This window comes from Lygodium microphyllum, chromosome 9 (assembly GCF_053477565.2).
Source record: "Lygodium microphyllum isolate KBCC chromosome 9, Lygodium_microphyllum_v1.1.10, whole genome shotgun sequence".
Classification (NCBI taxonomy): Eukaryota; Viridiplantae; Streptophyta; class Polypodiopsida; order Schizaeales; family Lygodiaceae; genus Lygodium; species Lygodium microphyllum.
Genome location: NC_141143.1, coordinates 91,934,666 through 91,955,734, shown reverse-complemented (window position 1 = coordinate 91,955,734; position 21,069 = coordinate 91,934,666).

Below are 21,069 nucleotides of genomic sequence, written 5' to 3'. Positions count from 1 at the left end.
GGGTGCTTCTCCACTACCTAGTGGTCTACCAAGACTTGCAAAGAAGTATGGAACCACAATGGACTTTGCCCTTTTTTTAAAAAGGGATTTTGATTGTTTTGAATAGATTTATCTTTGAGTGAGGGTTTTCAATCAATGTTTTCCCTATTGAGTAATCTATGCCTTTTTTGGAAAGAATAAAGGGATAGTAAAGCTATCCCAACTAACACTAAGAGTTGATGGCAAAGAAATCTATGAAGGGTATGTGAGGGAAGCAAAACAGATAAGTGGAAAGGGATGAATAGGTACACATGCATGTTTACAAAAACAAAATTCCAATGTACTTTGGAGTTATGCAAGAGGCAATGCTCTAGGTGGATGGTGTCTACCTCAACTTGCTCTCTAGTAAAATGGTAGTGGACTTCAACATAACCCTGTTCGTGGTGTGATGACTGGATTACCAGTAAGTGCTAGCACTCTAGTTGTCATAGTAGATGACAGTTGGAGAGTCATGCAAAAAGTGTAGAACCCCCACTAGTTCCCTCAAGTAGACAGCCTTTCTGGTGTTGTCAAGGAGGGCTCCATACTTTGCCTTAGTTGTGGAAGAAACCACTATCTCTTGCTTATGGCTTGACCATGAAATGGGAATCGTGCCCAAAGAAAAGAGATAGTCTTCGTGAGAACACCAAGTATTGAGATCTCCCAACCTAGCTTGAATCAGTGTATCCTTGCAAAAGCAAACCATGATCATATATCAAACCATAAGAAAAAGTACATTGAACATATCCTAACACACGTATATAAGCAATCCAATGTGACATGTTTGGTGCATTGAAATATTGACTATGTAAAGAGACAGAGTATGCATGATCTCATCTTGTATGCATCAACCAAAGAACTTTTCCTACAACAAATCTATAAATATGCTTATTGAGTGGCTAACCTAGAGAATCCTTAGATAAGTGGACAATGGGGCCATGTGGTGTGGCCACATGTTGTGTTTGATCAGTACAAGACTATTCCATTAACTAAAGGGGCTCGAATGTGAAACAAACTTGTGTTAACATGTGTGGGATCTAGAGCATGGCAGATGCGGAAGCTATGGAGGTTGAAAGAGGAAGAAGAAACTCATGAATACATTGACCTTGACAAAGACAAATTGTCACACAAGTGAATTAGGTTCCAAAATTGAGACTTGGACTCATAAACACAATCTTGTGTATGGACAGTGACATTGACACTTTACTAGAAAGAAAAGAGTACTATCATTGCCATAAGAAAAGGAAGCAAGTACAATGCTTTATAGGAAAGTAGGAAACTGCAGTAGGCACCATTGTGCATATGGGATAGGTTAGCTTGCATGTCCTTGACCCTGAAGCTCCATACAAAGAGGCTGTTTAGTGAGTGTGATTGTTGATTCTCAACACCCCTCCTCAATCACAACTAGAAAGGCACAAAGTGTGTAGAGGCTGTAATGAGAACCACCTGCAAAGTGTGGGCATGCCACAAACATGGTAGACACCAGAGGTTGTCACAGAAAAAGCTAAGTGTGGGCACCAAAACATGATGGACATCCAGAGGCTGTAACAGGGGCCTCACAAAGTGTACAGGGACTGTAATGCCAAGTTACATGAGGAGTTTATAAAGCTTATGGCAGGAAGCATTAGGGCAAGGAAGTACAAGGCTTTTAAAACAGTCTATCAGAGTAATGAGAGTAGAAGGACTGATGAGTCTTGTCCTTCCGATCCTGGTGGTCTTCATATTCATCTTCTTCTTCATCTTTTGGTCCATGGTTTTCTTCTTCTTTCACAGCTGCAAGATAGGCCTTTTGGGACCTCTTCCTAGCATGACAGAACTTCTCAGTATGTCCGGTCCTTTTGCAGAAGTCGGTTTACATATAACATTTGTTCATCCTTTGAAGTGCTGGGCTCTTCTTTGCTTTTAAGTTTCTTTTCTTCTTTTAACAGAGAGGCTTTAATATCAACAAGTTGAGGATCAGGCATGTTGGTTAGAGTGGTTGATACATTATCATAAGCAGGAGGCAAACTTTTTAGCAAGACACCAATACAAACATCTTCATCCATTTTTAGCTTTATTCCTGCAAGTTGAGTAAGCAGGCTTTCCATGTAGTTCAGATGGGATGCCAGGGATGTATGAGGCTTCATATCAAGTCGAAAAAATTCAATTAATAGACCATATTTAGACGACTTTGACTGTGCACCAAATAGGGTATCCAATTTATCCCAAGTGTCATGGGACGTGTCACAGGCATCCACATGATGAATGTAGCTGTCATCCAATTCGAGTTTGATGATGGCTTGTGCCTTGTCATCATTCTTCTGCCAAGTAACTGCAAGGTCCGCATCTCGAGGTTTCTTCTCTTTGCCATTTGTGATGGCCCAAAGACCCTTCTTCATCAGAATGAGCTTGATGCGGGTTTGCCAAGTGTGAAACCCGACTCCTTTGAATCGAGCATTTGGAGAGTCTTTTCCCATGTTGAGGTTGCAAGATCAGCAACAAATCAACTCCAGAATTCTGAGATTTTATCAGTAGAAGAGCAGATTACAATGTGTCAAGAGACACAGGTAGTGACAGTGTGAAAACACACTATGTCAGTGTTGATGTTGAGCTTGAATCTTCTTGTTCGGGGTCGTTCGGTCGTCCTTCAATCTTTCCAGATCCTTCCTCTCCTTGATTTGGTGCTGGAACAGTAGATCAGAGTGGCAGTGGGTTTCTCCAGGGGGCAGGAGAGAGGAAATGATGAGATTTTTGAGCTTGAGTGAAAGTTTGGCTATGGTGGATTTTAGGGTTTCATGATAGGGGCCTGGTTTTTCTAACATTGCAGGAGCTATGGTGGATCATTTTCAAAACTTTTTTTATGGAAATGTAGCTTATGTGATTCTCTACCAAAGCCCTAATCTTCTCGTCCAGATCGCGGCCCGTACTGCACGCGCAGAGAAGAATACCATGAACAGGCGCAGTTCATACAGATTTTCGCGATTTCGTCAATGTTGGAGCAGAGGGTGACCAATGTCATGGTTGTTGGTGCTGGGATGAAGCATCTCGATGTGAGGAATGATTCCTTAGAAGGAAGCAAGAGGAGATATGCTTTGTGTTGGGAGATCCAGGGACTCCAATCAAGGTATGTCCTGCAGGTCACAGATTTGGGCTATGGCAGTGATTGACAATTTAAGCAATGCTGAGCTATGGAGTGGCCAATGTCAAGCTCTTAAGTGATAGAATGAAGCCTTGGGAGTCAAGGAACAAATGTCTAGAAGAGAGCAGGTTCAGATATGACCTATGGAGAGAGATCCAGGAGCTTCAAGTTGACAGGGTGCTACTGGCTATGGCTGCCAAGAAAGGTCAAGTAGAGATGGAGGTAAGAAATGGAACCATGAGCTGGACTTGAACTGACCTGAGGTTAAGAGGGACTGAGAGAGCAGATAAGGGAGTTATGCCATGCCCGACTGGGCTCTGATACCATGTTAACATGTGTGGGATCTAGAGCATGGCAGATGCGGAAGCTATGGAGGTTGAAAGAGGAAGAAGAAACTCATGAATACATTGACCTTGACAAAGAAAAATTGTCACACAAGTGAATTAGGTTCCAAGATTGAGACTTGGACTCATAAACAGAATCTTGTGTATGGACAGTGACATTGACACTTTACTAGAAAGAAAAGAGTACTATCATTGCCATAAGAAAAGGAAGCAAGTACAATGCTTTATAGGAAAGTAGGAAACTGCAGTAGGCACCATTGTGCATATGGGATAGGTTAGCCTGCATGTCCTTGACCCTGAAGCTCCATACAAAGAGGCTGTTTAGTGAGTGTGATTGCTGATTCTCAACAAGTTGGGCCTTAATATTTGCTATGCTAACAAAATATGAGTTTGTCATAAATAAATCATCTATGTACAAAAGAATGTGGTTGATCCCATCTAAAGTGGTTTTGATATATAAGTTCATATAATAAGGAGTAGAATGAAATCCCCGAGTCCTAAAAAACTCATCCATCCTATGGAGCCACGAACGTCATGTTTGCTTCAACCCATAAAGAGCTTTCCGCAAATGAAAGGCCTTATACTATTAGTAGAAGAAAATCCGGGAGGCTACTCTACATAGACTTCCTCCTCCAAATAACTGTTCAAGAATGCACTTTTGACATCCATCTCGTTGATCAACAAGCTAGCTAGTTCAACCAACAAATGGAATGATGTCAACCACAAAGTGGGTGCAAATATTTTCTCATAATCTATACCGTGTTTTTGTCGAAAACCTTGCACTACAAGGCAAGCCTTATATTTATCCAAAGTTTCATCAGCTTTCAATTTGGTCCTAAAGATCCATTTAGTCTCGATGAGTTTCTTGTGGCTTAGACGATCCTCCAAGGTTGAAGTCTCATTTTGATCAATACTCGCAAGCTCCTTTTCCATGGCCTCTCGCCCATTGAGGATGGTTTAGAGCCTCTTGCCAACTCGTTGGCTCAAAATGCACTATATAATCTACCATAAAGAAAGACACAAAGAAAATACTAAGAGCAAGCTAGGTAAATCTAGGGACCTCTAGAGTGGAATTTGGTGGAAGAATCCTTGAATCTTTCATGGTCTATTGGTACCAATGAGGTAACGAGTTTTACAAAGGCCTAGGTGCTGAAGACTGTGTGGATGGGTTAGGAGTGGGTAGCAGTTCTGGCTCAGACAACACTATCTTTGATGTGGAAGGAGGGATTGACTTAAAGGTTGGTGTAGTGCTATGTACAATATCCCTCTTATAAAAGACATCTCTTTGGATAATCAACTTGTTTGTTTGAGGATTGAACAAACTATAGGCTTTTGCCTTAGAAGAGTAGCCTACAAAAATTAGGAGATCAGCTTGAGGAGTGATATTTCCTATCTTATCTTTAAGAGTATGCATATACTCACGACATGGACACCCAAAGACTTTGAAGTGGAAAATAACAGGTCGAGTGCCAAAAAATGCCTTAAAGAGAGTCCTTTGAGGAATCACTACTGTTAGGAGTTGGTTGAGGATGTATACTGAAGTGTTAACAGCCTCGATCCAAAGGCACTGAAAAAGCTCTACTATGAACACCACAAATCATGTCGTGCTCATCACAATTTGGTTCCTATGCTCTATGACTCCATTCTCAAAGGGGGATTTGGTAGTGATGAGCTAGTATGAGATATCATGCTCTTGTAGAAACTCGATAAACTCATATGAGATAAACTCCCCACTAGAATCACTTCTCATACAGCCTACTTGACGATCGGTTTGATTATGTACAAGTAGCACCCATGAAGAAAAGTAGGTCAATGTGTTAGATTTATGCTTTATTAAATACACCCATATGTATCAAGAAAAATATTCTACTATTAAAAAGAAGTACATTGCACCGTTAAGGGTAGTAGTGGATGTCGGCTCTCACAAACATCACTCAACATGGATCAATCTAAGAGGCATCTCAGCTCTATGTGTGTTCTGCTCAGGAAAGGATGTATGGTACTACTTCTCTAGCTGATAAGTTTGGGAGACATCCTTAAATAGTTTTAGGTGCGATAAGCCTTCAACCATCTAACAATATACATGGAGGCGATTAGGTGCTCCATGTATTATCGAAGTGTCAAACACAATGACTTTAGGTATGTATCATGAAGAAACTGATTGACTAGTGCATTGTACATGTACCAAAAAAGTGTAGGATGGCACACTAGGAGGGGTGGAAAGGGCTCACTACATGTGGATGGGATGCCCTTGCATGTAGGCCCCACATTGGTACTTGGTTTGGGAGTGAAACTCCCACCACCATTGTATTGAGACCACCCAACTATGGGATACAAAGTTGATCTATGGGATATGTGCCCATTGGTGTGGTACCTCCTAATGTGGTGAATTGTGGAATGGATGAGTTGGTGTATGGAATAGAAGCAAAAAGATTAATGAAATGTGTGGCATGGGTGGGAATTGAATTGTGAAGAGTGATTTTGTCTTGATGATGATGAAGCACCAAAAGCAAATTCATTGGAATAAGCATGTGACACAAGGGTATTACCTGACCTTTTACTTCTATAATGACCTCTTCTTGCGTTTACATATTGGTGTGAATTTAGATCTTCACGATAACTTTCACCCATTACCTACATTTCAAAATGGGGAATGATAGAAGAACTTGCAAAAGTTTTTTAATACATACCCCCATTCATCATATTTAGTGGATCAATTGACATTAAATAGCTCATGTTTCCCAAATTGTTTTGTCCTCTTTTAGTTGGGGGTTTCTGATTCACACTAACATAGATCTCCAATGACTGATGTGCAAGATCCTTTAGATTGTAGACTCAGGTGATGCATGAGATGGATAACGAGCATAGGGGTTTACTCCTTGTTATGCTTTTTGTAATCCCTACCTTAGAAGCTGTAGACATCTATAGGCCACCCATCCTTGCATTAGTCCTCGACATCTACTGCCTTCACCTCCATCATCAGCATTATCATACTAGTCATCATTTTAGAGTAGAAAGAGCCATGTGAGCATTTGTGTCCACCAAGACCAGTAGGCAGCAGCTGTAGACTAAGAATGGAGGTGCAAAATGGTTGAAAATCAGGTCCCCAGTTGTGTATGACCTGTGGACGATAGGGGCAGCATTCCAAGAATCTCCACAAACTGAGGTATCTTTGGATAGGGGTGTAGATAGCAGTAAGCGATGAGAGGGATCAAGTGTACTTGGCTAAGTCTATGGAGTTGAGGATGCACTAACACAAGACTCCTATTTGAAGAGAATTGGGAGAGTATTTGTCCTATTACTGAAAATAAGCTATTTATTTTTGGTAATTTTGCATTGTTTACTTTTTGAGGTTGTTTTAAGGAGACTAAATAAGAGGTTACTGCAATGTAATTTAAAACCATGGACCCCTTTAGACCCCTGTATATAGCATGAATCTTTAAGGTGGCTCTAGCCCCATGCACCAATCCCCGAAGAAGGTCCTAGGCCAAAAACTAGGGTTAACTATGTCTATTCAAGATTGATAGATTTTACTTGGATGAGTGGACATGCGATAGAAAGGCATGGTTGGGATTCTTTTAGTAGGCACTACTTTCTCCAATCATGCACCACTTGTCTAATAGTTGCCAAAGGCAAGGAGTAGCAAGATCACTCTTCAAATACGAGGTTCTCTTTCCCAAGGGAAGAGAAAAGTCGAGGAGATGAAAGATATATTGTAGAGGCTTAGTGTAGAGTTGGAAAGGCCATTGGACCACTAAAAACTAACCCATGAGATTGATTTGTTGCAATAATTGTGAGGGCCTTGAAGAGTATGCACTTAGCACTCCGAGAGTCCCTTGCAGTCCCAAAGCAGAGACAAAGGTATTCTTTTGTATGGCACCCCTAAGTGGCCCTTCATTCTTGTCCTTTGGTGTGTTCAGTGTGCTATAGACTAGGGGACCTTTTAGTTCAAGACCAACTTCTTAATTTGCAAACAATTGATATTTCTATAGTTCCTTTTCAAATCCATATAGTCATTGGCTTAGAAGATTGCCTTTGATGTTTGTGGACAAGCACTGAGCAAGTTGTCCCACTTGAATGAATCACTCCTTTCACAGATGTTCTGGAGATGCATTCAGTTGGTATATTTTCTAGACATGGCTTTTAAAAGGTAGTCCATATACCAGATGGTAGATATGATTGTGATGATGCTTTTTTCATGAGATAGTAGATGGACTTCCAAGAATGTCAAGGATGCAATGGTAGATGATCAAGATCATAGCTTACCGAGGTCATCCTCGATTTGTCAATCTTCATCTCAACTTGATTCAAGAATATGAGACATGGGGGCTATAGATCTGAGAAGATAGGTGGACAAGTTACTCTCGGATGCAGGAGACTAGTTTTGATGTAACCCCTTTCTTTCTTTGATAGAGGGCATCCCCTTTTTCCACTCTATACAGTCCAACTAGGGAGTAGAAGTTGAAACTAGCCTTACTTTCGTGGATGGGTGGAAATTCCCTTATTACAACTTAGTTACAACAACATTTATTACAAAACTGAGAAATGCAAATTAAAACACAATCTTGGACAATGGACACCCTGTTGGCCCCAAAACTGGCATCCCTTTTAGTATTTCTTAAACTTAATTGAAGAAGAAGTTGATGTACAATGGGATTTTCTCAATCCCTTTTGGTATTCTAACTCCTCTTAGTATCCAAAATGGCCAACAAGTCTTCAATTTGATTTGTGCCTTGATGCAGGCAATCAATTGGCCTTCACCCGCTTTGATGGAGATGGAAAATGCCCCAAATTCATTAATTTACAAGTCCCTCCACTAGAATTTGATTGAAAATAGCTTCAACCCTGCTGAATCCAAGTCTTGGATCTTCCAATTTTTGGCACATTTCCCGAGGCTGCTACTATACCCTAATTTCTATTACTACTATACCCTAATTTATGCTACTGCAGATTAGGGTTTACAATAGAGAAATCTAAAATTTCTTAGTTTCTCAATGTTGTAATCCTCAGAGCAAGGTTGGGAGATGAGAGAGCATGCTAAGGAGAGAGAAAATTCAAACTTTCTTTGCGAAGAACTAAAGAAAATTAGTCATTTATTGCTACTGCCCTGTCTCAACAGCCTTTAGATGTTGTCACACCTACTGTTGATTGGTCTTCTCCTATCTGTGGCGGCCTCACAAGGTCCTTCCATGGCTACAGATCAAACTAGCAACATCTTCTCCCTCTCTCTCTTGTAGGTTGAATGCACTAAAATGCCTCTCTCCAAACTCTAAAGACATTTTCCAGTCTTGCATGGGCATTTTTGACAAAGTGGCAGCCTTTCCAAATGGTTTTTCCAACATTATCCCTAATTAAATATTAAAATTTAACCCTTGAATACTAAAAATTAATCTAATAATTATTTTGATAACCCAAAAAAAATCTAACTGCCAATAATTAATTTGGCTAGGCAACTTCCATTCCCGAGTGTCTCTACGCAATCTTTGACTATTAAATTGATGATAGGTACCTTTAAACACCACTTCTCTAGTGTCACCAAAAGTGACACTTATAGCCAAATGAATGATCTAGGCCAACAACTGGTATTAGATACCACTAAGTACCTATGCAACATAACCTATAACACTTTTTCCTTTGACATCTGTGATTTATTGGATTCCCGAGCTCCTAAATTTACTCTAACCCCGGTTACACCTCACATCTGCAACATTTACTTAACCATGTGATTAAAAATTAATATGCCATAAATGATAAAACAATGAACAATGAACTAAAATTTAAAGTCTAAGCTGAAAGAACATGCTCATTGCCCCAAAAAAGACTACAAATATAAAGTCTAATCTCTAGACTGAAGCAAAATGCGGCATGTCAAAATAGCCCAAAAGGCAACTGTAAGACTACAAGTATAAATATAATATCGGCATGGCACAATAGCCCAAGTGTCACATGGTCATCAATGATCATAATATCATATACAATGTACATGTGTCATGTATCATGAGACTCATGATAAGTAAACTAAATCAAAGATCATCATCATGATTTGAGGCTGCTCTAGCTACTCCTGAAGTGCCAGCCTCATCATCATGTGTACCATGAATTGCTACATCTCCCACTTTGTGAATGGATCAGGCTTTGTTGTCATACTGTTACATAACATCCTCAAATTAGCACTAACAAATACTAGATCGTTTGCTCTCTCCACACCAAGACGGTTCCTCTTATTTGAAGCAATGTGAGTGTATGTACTCCACAATCGCTCCAAACAAGAGGAGCTAATTGACTGACTGAAAATAGGGATTTCTAGTTGCTGCAACTCAGGACTATCCAAACCATAGTCCTCCCACCACAAAGCTTCCCCAATCTTACAGTGATCCTCCTGTGCAACCCCACAACCAAAAGAACCCCGAAAGATCCTATAACATGAAAGCTGATCTCTAATCTTTCGTCTAGTGACGTGATCAGGCACTAGATGAGACAATATAAGTCTCCATGCATCCATAACCTTAGTGTCATTCTCCTTAACCTTGCCCTAGAACTTAGGATCTACAACAAATGCAGCTGCATGTATGGGTGAGCTATAGGAGTTCCACCTCGTCATAACTAAATGGCATATCTCCTCATACGCCTCATCATTTGGTGCCAACTCCTACAACTTTTCATTCGTCCTATCCATAGCCTCGTATTCCTTGCGAATGCAAGGTTGCATAGCATCCATAACCCTCAATAAATGCATAATAGGTGATACCATAGCATCTATCCGCTTTCTATAATCCCAAAAAGTGGAGTTATTTTCTTTCTCCAAGCATAAGAGAGCAATATTTGGAACCTCGAACTTCAAATCTTCCAATTCATGAACCAAATTGTAAGGATTTTATTCTTAAAGTCTTTCTTTTCTTGAACTTGGTTTAAGGTTTTCCATTATAACATTTGTTCATTTTTCCAGTATAGATGTCTATCCCTCTAATCTTGAGGAATGACAACCGGTCGAGTCTATTATTGATGTTATTGATGTGATGCATGGCTTGATTAGAGAAGAGATGTACAAAGGTAGAAAGAAGATAGACCTTGTAGAGAATGGAATATTCTTCTATGACCATTTTTATATTGTCCCCATGCAGTATAGCCAATGGGGATCAATATACCCCTTTCTTTTGCCCAATTTTTCAAGCTTTTAGTGGCCTTTGCCAAGTCTAGCTACTAGTGAGGGCTATAGATGTAAAATATTTTCTGAGATACAGAGAGCATTAAAACCTAGTATCTTAAGTAGGCTAAGCAAAAGTTACTTTATTCATGCCTATTAATATGTTTGTTGACTTCTTTTTTAATGTTGAGATAAGAAGATCAAAGGCCATGTTTTCAATAAAGAGACTAACATATAATCATGTTATACAATTTATTGATGAGGGATGGGACACTAGGATAGAAGGAATGAAAAATTATATGTAAGATAGATCAAAACTCTATAGCTTGTAAATATATGATTGCTACTTAAAATTTCATCCTTAGCTTTTATTATAGTAGATGGTATTATGTTGGTGGTAGTTTGGTTGCTTTAGACCAAAATCTTGATAATTTTAGTAAAGATCCTATAGTGGATCTTGATGTTTGGTACAATACGGACATTATTGCAATCCTAAATGTTAGATCATCATGTACACTACATCAAGTGAGGATGGATTTACAGAATGAAGATATTGAGCTATCATACTCATTTGTGTTCCAACTTAATAACAAACAAGTAAGTTTTTATATTCTATTATATCCAGTTAGGTGTATATCTAATTTCATTTTCTGATTAATAAACATTTGTAACATATTTTTCTACAAATATCAATGAGGAGAAAGAAGAATATACAATACAAGGATATTGAAGACAAGATCTATTTACTATCAATATAAAATACATGTACAAATTTTATGGCAAATTTTTGTTAGCCATCTCCATGACTTATACACAAGGGCTTATAAGCAATGAGGCAAAGCTACTTATTTTTTTGAGAACTTTTCTTAGGAGAAGGGACATCCTTTCTAGGAGTCATTTTTCCTATCTGGGATGCTTTGGTTGCCTTGGGTGTTAAAGGCATAAGTTCACCTACTATAGTTATATGCACCTCCTCTCCTTCAATATCCAAGCCCCCACTATTGTCCAATCTTGTCAGTTGTATACAATTAACCATTATGTACTCCATGACATTTTCTCTTATATACCAAATATGCTCACTTGTATAACAATCCCTTGTAAACTATCATACTGCATTTGTAAGAAAATATTTTTATTTCATTGTTATTTTTTACAATGGACTATATTATTATTATTATCAATGGACCATTTTGCAATAAACCTCTATCTTAAAGTTTAGTATCTTTCACATTACCTTTATAAGTTTATCATCATCGAGATAAATAAATTGAACCAATCTTCTGACATTTACAATTACTCTCTAGCCCACAAAAGTAACTATCATCTTGATAAGGACATTGCAATCAACAATATAAAGTAAAACTATGACACTTTTTTATGGTAGTTATTGACGTATGAAACACGATTTTACCATTTGCAAAGGGTTTTGAAAGTTTGTTGTTCGTGTTTCATCGGTCCTTAATGTCAAATAAAAACTGATCGATGAAATGTGAAATTGCATGCCTCCTCTGCTGCTCAAGTAGTCAACTCACTTTTTATAAGGCATTATATTTTGATCAATTTACCATGTGTGGTATATTAGGGACTTTGACATACAAGATGAATGAAATAAGATGTCATTGTTGAACACTGATATGTGTTTGTTGGTTTAAGAGGAGAAATATACATTAGAAACTTAGAAATTCTATAAAGGATTTTACTTAATTTTCTATCAATATTGGTTTAATCTTGTACACATGTTAAATGATGTGGTTTCGATGTTCTAGGTACATTATTTTGGACAAACTTTTTGGATGTATAAAACGTGATTTTGTTAAGTTTTTTAGATTTAGTGATGTGTGAAACACAATTTTATGAACTGTGAAGCGGTTTGGATCATTATTGTCGTGTTTCATGAGTCGTGAATGTAAAACAAAATTTGATTGATGAGATGCAATTTCATGCTTTCTCTGCTGCTTAAAGGACAAATTCACTTTTTACAAGGCATTGTTATTGTATTTTGACAAATTTAACGTGTCTTATTTTAGAGATTTAGACATGCAAGATGAATGAAGTGAATTATCATTGCTACACTTTTTTTGTATTTGTTGGTTATAGAGGAGGAAGATAACATTGTTCTATGTTTGTTGGTATAAGAGGAGGAAGAAAATACACTTTTCTTAGAATTTGTTAGTGAGCATGTCATATATAAGTCTAAACTTTGGAGCCAAGAGTGAGTTCTTGGCAGAATATCAAGTAGTCAGAAATTCTATAAAGGACTTGACTAAACTTTTCTAGTAATATTTCTTTAGTCTTCTAGATATGAGCAAATGTGGATTGGTATATTATGCCCCTAGTTGTTTTTTGGATTTGGTTTTGTGAGTAATCAGGATGACTAAAATGAAGTTTTCTTTAGAGGGAATGGAGAAAGAGGATCTGGAGGATACCTATTATGAAAAGCTCTTTGATTTTCTTCATGCAACTAGAAATTCATCTAGATTTGTTAACATCAAATATATGCTCAATGTTTCCTTTGATTTGCAAGATCTCTTAAAGAATCTTGAAGATAAATTCAAGGATTTTAGGGAGTTTTATGATAGACATGTGGAAGCCTTAGAGATTGAGGGATTTTTTCATTATAATGATGTAATGGAAGCTACCAATGCTGCTAGAACAACTTTGCAAACAAGGTTTAGCCTTATTGATGGGGAATTCAAGAAGTGGAAAGAAAATTTCCCTTTTCATCAAAATCAACATCAATATCTTCTTGTACAGAAGGATGTTGGATTTCTTGTATATCTTCAATATATGGATAGTTGTTCTTCAGATACAATACAAGAGAAGAAGATAGAGGATATTGCAAGCAAAGATAATGAAGTTGAAGAGAAGGGGAAAATGTTTCAGGAGGATATTGAGAATCAATTAGTGCAGGGATTTGATGTTGCTTTGTTTAAAAGTAAGAACATTACAAAAGTGGAAGAAAATGAAATAGAGTTGAGTGCAGAGATTGAAACAGGTCCTCTTGAATGTGTCTCAATAGTTTCCAGTTATCTCATCAACAAAAAGAGATATGTATTGCTAAATGATATTCAACACCTTTTTTATCTTAGAAAAGACTGCTATTGAGCAATCCTTGTAGCATGGGGTCAAAATGATAAGAATTTTAGGTTATGAAGAGGAATTGCTAGTAACTCTTAATGTTGAGGGAGAGAATTTTCAAGATAACTCTGTAGCCTTGCATTCATGTATTAATCAGATCTTGGAATATGAAAAGAGGGGGACACCAAAAAGAGGAAGAGTTCTTACAAATTCAGTAAAGACTTGGTACTGATAACATGGGGTATAAAGAGAAACTAAAGTCTCCATTAGAGGAGAAACCCAAAAGTTCAATAAATCTTTATAATGATAGTATTCTTGAAGAATATAAAAATCCTAAGGTATGAAAGATAATTCTAAGATATCTATTGTGATTTATATTAGAGTATGCTATGCATTATAGACAAATATTATTGGATATTTATCTACTGACATCTTATACTATTGTGATTTATTGTGCAAATAGAAATTGAAGATACAAACAACTTTCCTGGAAGAGCCAAGGGCTCAAGGCCATTGAAGCTTGGCAAAAGAGACCTTGGTCATTATATTGGAACCTTAAATAATCAAACAGTTGCAATTTATCATAGCAGGTTATTAAGCTCTCCAAGCTTACCAATAATGGCTTTGAAAGCTATCTCCAAGGGTGATTGGATCCCAAGCTTTTGATAGAGGTTTAGACAAGATAATTTTGGTGGAGAAGAAAGAAGCTGTAAGAGTTTTTGGCTTCATGCCTGGATACAGTGGATCTAGGGTAGGATACTTTGGAGTTCTTGGCTCTTATTTGCTCTCCCATGTAGGAGATGCCAAGAATTTGAAGCTCTTTCCAGGCTATAGGAAACAAGAGTTCCTAAAATGTAGAGGTCTCATCGAGTGGCATGAAACAAAAGATTCCTTTAGAGGACCTAGTGAATTGCTTGAAACTAAAGACTCTTCTGCAACAGTGTCAGACTAAAAGATGTTAAGGGTTTCTTGAAACCCATCTTTTTCCATCTCTTTGTCTAGTTTGTAACCATTCTAAATATCTTTGCTTTGCACAAGAGTTTAAGTATCCCTCTTTTCTCCTTTGGATAATAGTAGATATAGTCCTTACCAAAGATAATATATTACATGATGCGGTTGTGTCTTTGAGTTTGAATTTGTGCCAAATTTGTCTGTATAACCTTTAAAAGACCTCTAATAAATTGTTTACTTTGTATCTTCCACCTCCATGTCTTATGTGTCTAAAGTATTTTGTTCTTGCTTGATAATGTTATTTTTACATACCTTGGGTTGATCAGATAGATAGAGACCCATATTTCTTAATAAAATATAGAGCATGGTTGTATAAAATATGTTGCATAGTTAACAAATAAAGAAATTCAATTAGAAAACCCTATATGATGTCTTCATCTGAGAGAAACCAGGGATATTCTTTCATAAGGGTTGTCTCATCAAGCCATGTGGCATCTTCTTCAAGATAATCCTTCCATTGTACTAGGTGTTCTCTCAGAATTCGACTTCTTAGAGGTTCTTCCCTTGTATCTAGAATCTTCTCGAGTTGCATTTCTAGAATTCCTTGGGTAGGCATAACTATTTGTTCATCATTAAGCACATGATCGGGGTTTGGTACATAATGTTTCAATAGGCTTACATGAAATACATTGTGAATCTTGAGATGAGGTGGCAATTTAAGCTTGTAGGCTTGCCTTCCCATTACTTTGATTACTTCATATGGTCCACAGTACCTTGGACTAAGCTTTTTGTATCTCCCCAAGGATAATGAGCTCTTTCGAGTCTTACCCTTAGAAACACCATGTCACCTTCCTTGAATGTTTTTATGGATATTTCAAGATCTGCATAGGACTTTTGTCCATCTTGATCAGCTTGGATGTCATGTCGGATCAATTGGATTTGTTGGTCCATCTCTTCAAGCATAGCCTTAGAAGCCTCTACTTTGAGAGTGGGATCTGAGAAGTTTAGAGGTATATATGCAAACTTCTTACCAGTGAGTGGTGTTGATTATCCCAAGTTTTTGTAATTTCCTTTTTAAAAAGGATCAATTAGTTTTTGAAGTATTTGAGATCATCATCATTTCACTCAATTTTATCATAATAAAAGAATACTTTATCTAGTGTTTTCCAAACATTGGTTTTTCTATTCCAAGCTTGTCCATTATCAGCATGATCCTTAACTGCATTATGTAGGCACTTCCATTGATTGTATCTAATAGTTGAGCCACCATTCCTAGAGTTTATCTTACCAAGTCTTCTATGAAAGTCTAGGAACCTTCTAGCCTTCACTCCACCAATAGATGGATTTTTTGGGACACAATTGCCATCCTTAGACTTTTGAAGATCTGGTTCAATAACAACATTACCACCATGCAAACCAATTTTGCATATAAGACTTTTTCAATATTTGTTATAGCATCTATTCTAGCTGATAAGGGCTTCAACTTCCATGCAAATCCTATATAAATATAAATAAGCTTTTCAATTATCCTACAAAGCGCATGAAGTGTATAGATATGGGCATTAACTAAAGGAATACCTAGGAATGGCTTAAACTCTAGATCCTCGTTGTGCCTAGAGGGAGTTCTATTCCAATTACTTGAGTTCAACTCTATCGTTGGGAACATGCAATATAGGCAAGGAGATCTAGAGTTAGCTCCCTTTAATACATCTTACATACATTTAAGTGTGTTTAAGTCACCAGCTATGTGCTAATCAATCTTATAGTTTCCAAATCCTTCAATAAATAGCTATTCTCCTGCTTGTTGTCTCTTAATAACATCAAGTATTGGTACTCGATGAAAAACCCAATATAATATATCAAGATCCTATGTATCTACTTCAAATGCTCCTAGCCACCAAATGTGTTTTGATTGAACACTAAATGACATTGAGTGATTGCAATGATTTGATGAAAGTGCTCTATTCATCAAGGTAATAGAGACCCTCTCTAGAATCTCACTTTCATCAAGTTTAACCACAAATCTAGCCACTCATTATGTCTCTTCTAGTGACAAGTCATAGAATCTAATCATTAATTATTATAGGGTGGGAAAGTCAAGGAAAATATTGTTAAATTCATTGAATACAACTTCATTTTTCTTGCCCTTGAAGCTAGCCTTGATATGGAAATGCTCACCCCACAATCTCCATCACTTTGTTATTTACTCTCTGTCTAGTAGTTCTAACCATAGATGTCCTTGGAAGTATGCAATTACATACTTATCCTTGCTCCATATTTGATTGTAAAAGCTAAAAAAGTTGTATGTAAGCATCTCGATTGATATCAATATTATCTAGTGTCTTCTGCACTAACTCGGTATCCAAAGAACGATCATTTATAAATGACTCCAAGCATTATTTCTTTGTCTTTTTAAACTTTTTTCTCCAGGATATCTTTTGAAAGTAATGAAGCAATAAGATGATAATAAAACCTAGATGTTGTTAACCCTAAAACGAACAAGGTGGAAAATCCAAAAAATCTAAAGTAGAAGACAAGGCTAAGGAAAAAGTGAAATGGAGGATGAAGGCATGCCAAAGAAGAATCCGGAAACACAAGAAGTGCAAAATAGTCCCAAATCAAGGAGAAAGACACAAAGAAAAAGCACAAGTCAATACTTTTGTAAAAGAGCCCAAGGCGCACCAGGATTTATTTTACAAGTGCCGGGCTCTCACCCCTGCAAATTGTACAGGTAGATGGGTGGTGGAAAGGAAGCTAGGAAGATAGGAGGACAATGGGAAAAAGGACCTAGGCCACGGTCGGCCATGTAACAAAGGGGATAAGGGGATGACTGCCCAAAAGGGCTTTATGGTTTTATATATAAAGTTGAAAAGTGAATGAGAATCTCATTCTTGTGTGTGGACAAAAGTAGCTCTCCTCTTCTTCTCTTCTCTTCTCTTCTCTTGCTCACGGCAATGGAGCTTGGAGCATGGAGCTTGAGGATGGAGCTTCCTTGAAGCTTGCACTTGGATTGTGGAGATACTAGAGTGCTCGGGAGAGGAGGCAACTTGATCGGGCATGGAGATAAGCTCACTACACAATGGATGGCACATCGGCTATGTGAGAGGTAGCCATTTAGTGCTCGGCTTGGAACACTTGAACAATAAGTGGACTGTGGGTCTTGGCAGTTGAGCTTGTGCTCTTCGCCTCTACATTTTGGTTCCATCGCCAAGACCGACGGATTCAAGCCTTGAGCGATTGCGCACTTCGAATTAAGCATTGAAGTAGGATTTTCCTCAAACCGGTGCTTGAGGTAGATAGGTAGGAAGCGCGCGAGTTTGAAGAGGTATTCGATCTCCTTAGCAAGTAGGTTTTTGGTTTTTGGATTTGGAAAGATAAGTTAGAGTAGTGTAGGTGTTTTCTTTGTGATTTGGATGCATTAGGGTAGGAAAAAAACACACAAAAACAAAGGAAAATAAGCAATGACTCGGCCCTCGGTCATTCGGCCCAAACCCATTCAGACAAACCACTTGGCCCTCGGCCCGCTGATCGATTAGGCCCACCATCGTTTGGCCATTCGGCCCTTGGACAACCACATTCGGACTGGCCAAATTTGACATTCAAACCAATTGCATTTGGCCCTCGACCATTCAAACGAGGCCGAATTGGACATTCGGCCCTTGCAATTTGAACCTGTTGGGTCGAATTTGGATTTTTTCACATTTTTTAACTTGTAGACCCCTGAAACTGACCTAGGGACCATATAGAGCCAAAAGCACATTATAGATCTATCACTAGGCTGAGATCTAGAGTAAGTAGTTCAAAACTTGGCTACAAACGGTCCTTGAAATCGTGCATGGTATTTAGCGTAATGGCCCTGCAGGCCGGGGGGATTGCCCCCCCCCCCCCCCCCCTTCCCCCCCGAACCCCCACAGAGGGGGCTTTGCCCCTCCGCACCTCCCCCAAGTAAGTTGGAGAGAAAATACGCACCGCGGCAAGTCCTCAAATTAGATCCTAATGTAGTGATGGCTTTGCACAAGCATAGAATCTCACTTACAAAACAACAACCTAAACCCCATACCGGAACAAAGACAAACATAGACCCTAGAACCTCAATGGGCCAATCTAGCTAACAAGGGAAAAAAGACCACACCACAAAAGCATGTATATATTGCATTTAGACTGTGTCTAGTCAAAGCGAAATGGAACGACATCAAGCTACACCTGGGAGGATGACTAGACATGACACTCTTGACGATAGATGCACCTTGAACGACACTGCACAGACAACCCAAGACATCAGTAGAGAATCCACATCTAGCTGTGCAGTTGGGGACTCAAAGGCATATATCAGAAGGCTTGAATTTATAAGCCAAAGACCCAGAAGATGAAGACATGGTACCGCTTGCTTATCTTAGGATCAAACTCATCGCAAAAAGAGAGCATAATATCGATGCTCTCATCAATGAAGAAGCAGATTTTAATATCTTGACCTATGAAGCATGGACCCTACTACGCCAACCAGAGCTCACATTGACTAATGCAACTCTTAGTCCTTACAGAAGACACCCACAAGCACTTATAGGGAAGTGCAAAATCCTTGTAACTATTAAGATTGAAAGCTTGCCTATCCCATTCCATGTTCCCCCAAATAGTGCTAATTGTGAAAAGGAAACCCTCCTAGGAAGACCCTTCAAAAGAGTGATGAAGTGTGAGGCCGATTATGTAGCACAGAGGATACACTTGATACTACCGGGTGTGAGGATAATCACAATCTTTAGCAAGGGTGACCTCATCAAACCTTAAGGGAAAGACAAGGAACATTCTGACATGCTAGGCAAGCCTAATGATGAGAGCAAGGACTTGTTGAAAGAGTTGATACAAGTGCATGTTGAATAGAGAGAACCAGTGAGCGAGGCCATGCTTGAAACAAGAAGGTCAGGAGACAATGCCAAGGACAAGTTTTGGACTTAAAAATATCGTAGAAGACCACAAAAGAAGCCCAAGCCTTATAGACAAAGGTATCGATGGAGAGCCAATACAACACCGCGATGGATATCCAAAGCATTGCTATGTGGTCAAGGGTATTACGTAGGTAACCGATGGATTTGGGTACCAAAACCCCCTACTAAACCACCTCTATCAACTCTGAAGGCCAGGACATATCAAGAGCAAAGAATCAAAGAAGGAAATCTAAACGAAAAAAAAAGTCTCGAGTCAAAAACATTGGAGTGACCGAGCCCCTCACGATTAAAATCAAGAAACCAAACGGGACTATTCAAAGGGTAGATCCTCATCCTAGTGTTCTTAACAAACGAATATAAGATGTAACCGTCGAGTGTGAAAAAAAGCCACTAGTGCCCAAGGAGCCTTTGACTTCCCAAGAGGATAATGAGCACCACAGGTGCAATGTTGCTCATGATAATGCTAGTTACTCAATAAAGCAAATGGTAGAGTCGTGTAATAGCCATTAGCAAATCTTTTAGCCAGTGCCAAGTCCACCTAAGAGTCCTAAGTCTCCTACACATTCTTTCTCTAAATGGACTTAGGAAGCACAATAGCAGTCCTCAAGTGCAGGTGCTCAATCCCAATCTCTATCTCCATCTAAAGCTTCCAAATGTCCAAGAGGTGGAACATGACACCACCCTTAGCTCTCAGCCTAAGGATAGACCTGTGTAATCCATCATGACTAGCTCAATTGATGCTCGATCTGCACAAGTGAATGCGCAAAGGGAAAAAAAAGACATGGCCACTTCTGATCTGCTCAAGGACTTCACACCGTAGCCAAAATTGGCCACCGACTAATGACACTCACTGAGCAAAGGAAAGCCCTTTGGACATCAATACATGATCCCACGTATGTTGCCCTGACCTCATTACGAGTGTTGGCAGTGGTACATGAGGTCCAGATTTCTGCCACTATCCAAAAACATCTCTTGTACGATAAACTGCTTCTAGAAGAAGATCTACATGTGGCCAGTAGGCTAGGAGTAGGGAGCATGGTTCTTGATGTTAGCGCATATGTCTTCTGCCTCACTCAAGACCCTGCAATCCTAGATCTCTATGCTTCCTAGTACAACCCTGACTTCTTCAGCTAGTTCCGTCCAAGCCTATGTGGTAGGAATCCTAAATTGTATCTTAGTTCTACACTAGAGTCACCCAAACCTCCTGAGCGAGAGAAGAACAACTCTAAACACAACACCCGCTCTGATAAGAAGCAATAGAGGCATGTTCCAATGGGTAAGGACAAGAGTCTAGAACAAACACCCGACCAGGAGCAATTGCCAATACAATTGGATGAGGGGCTAAACACTGGAGAATTAACTGAAGAGCTAGACTCTCCAAGAAGAGAGGCATTTGTACCCTCACAACCTCACAAGGTTGTCCAGCAAGCCGCAACTACATCCCATGAGGATACACTAGAGGAAGAGAGGACT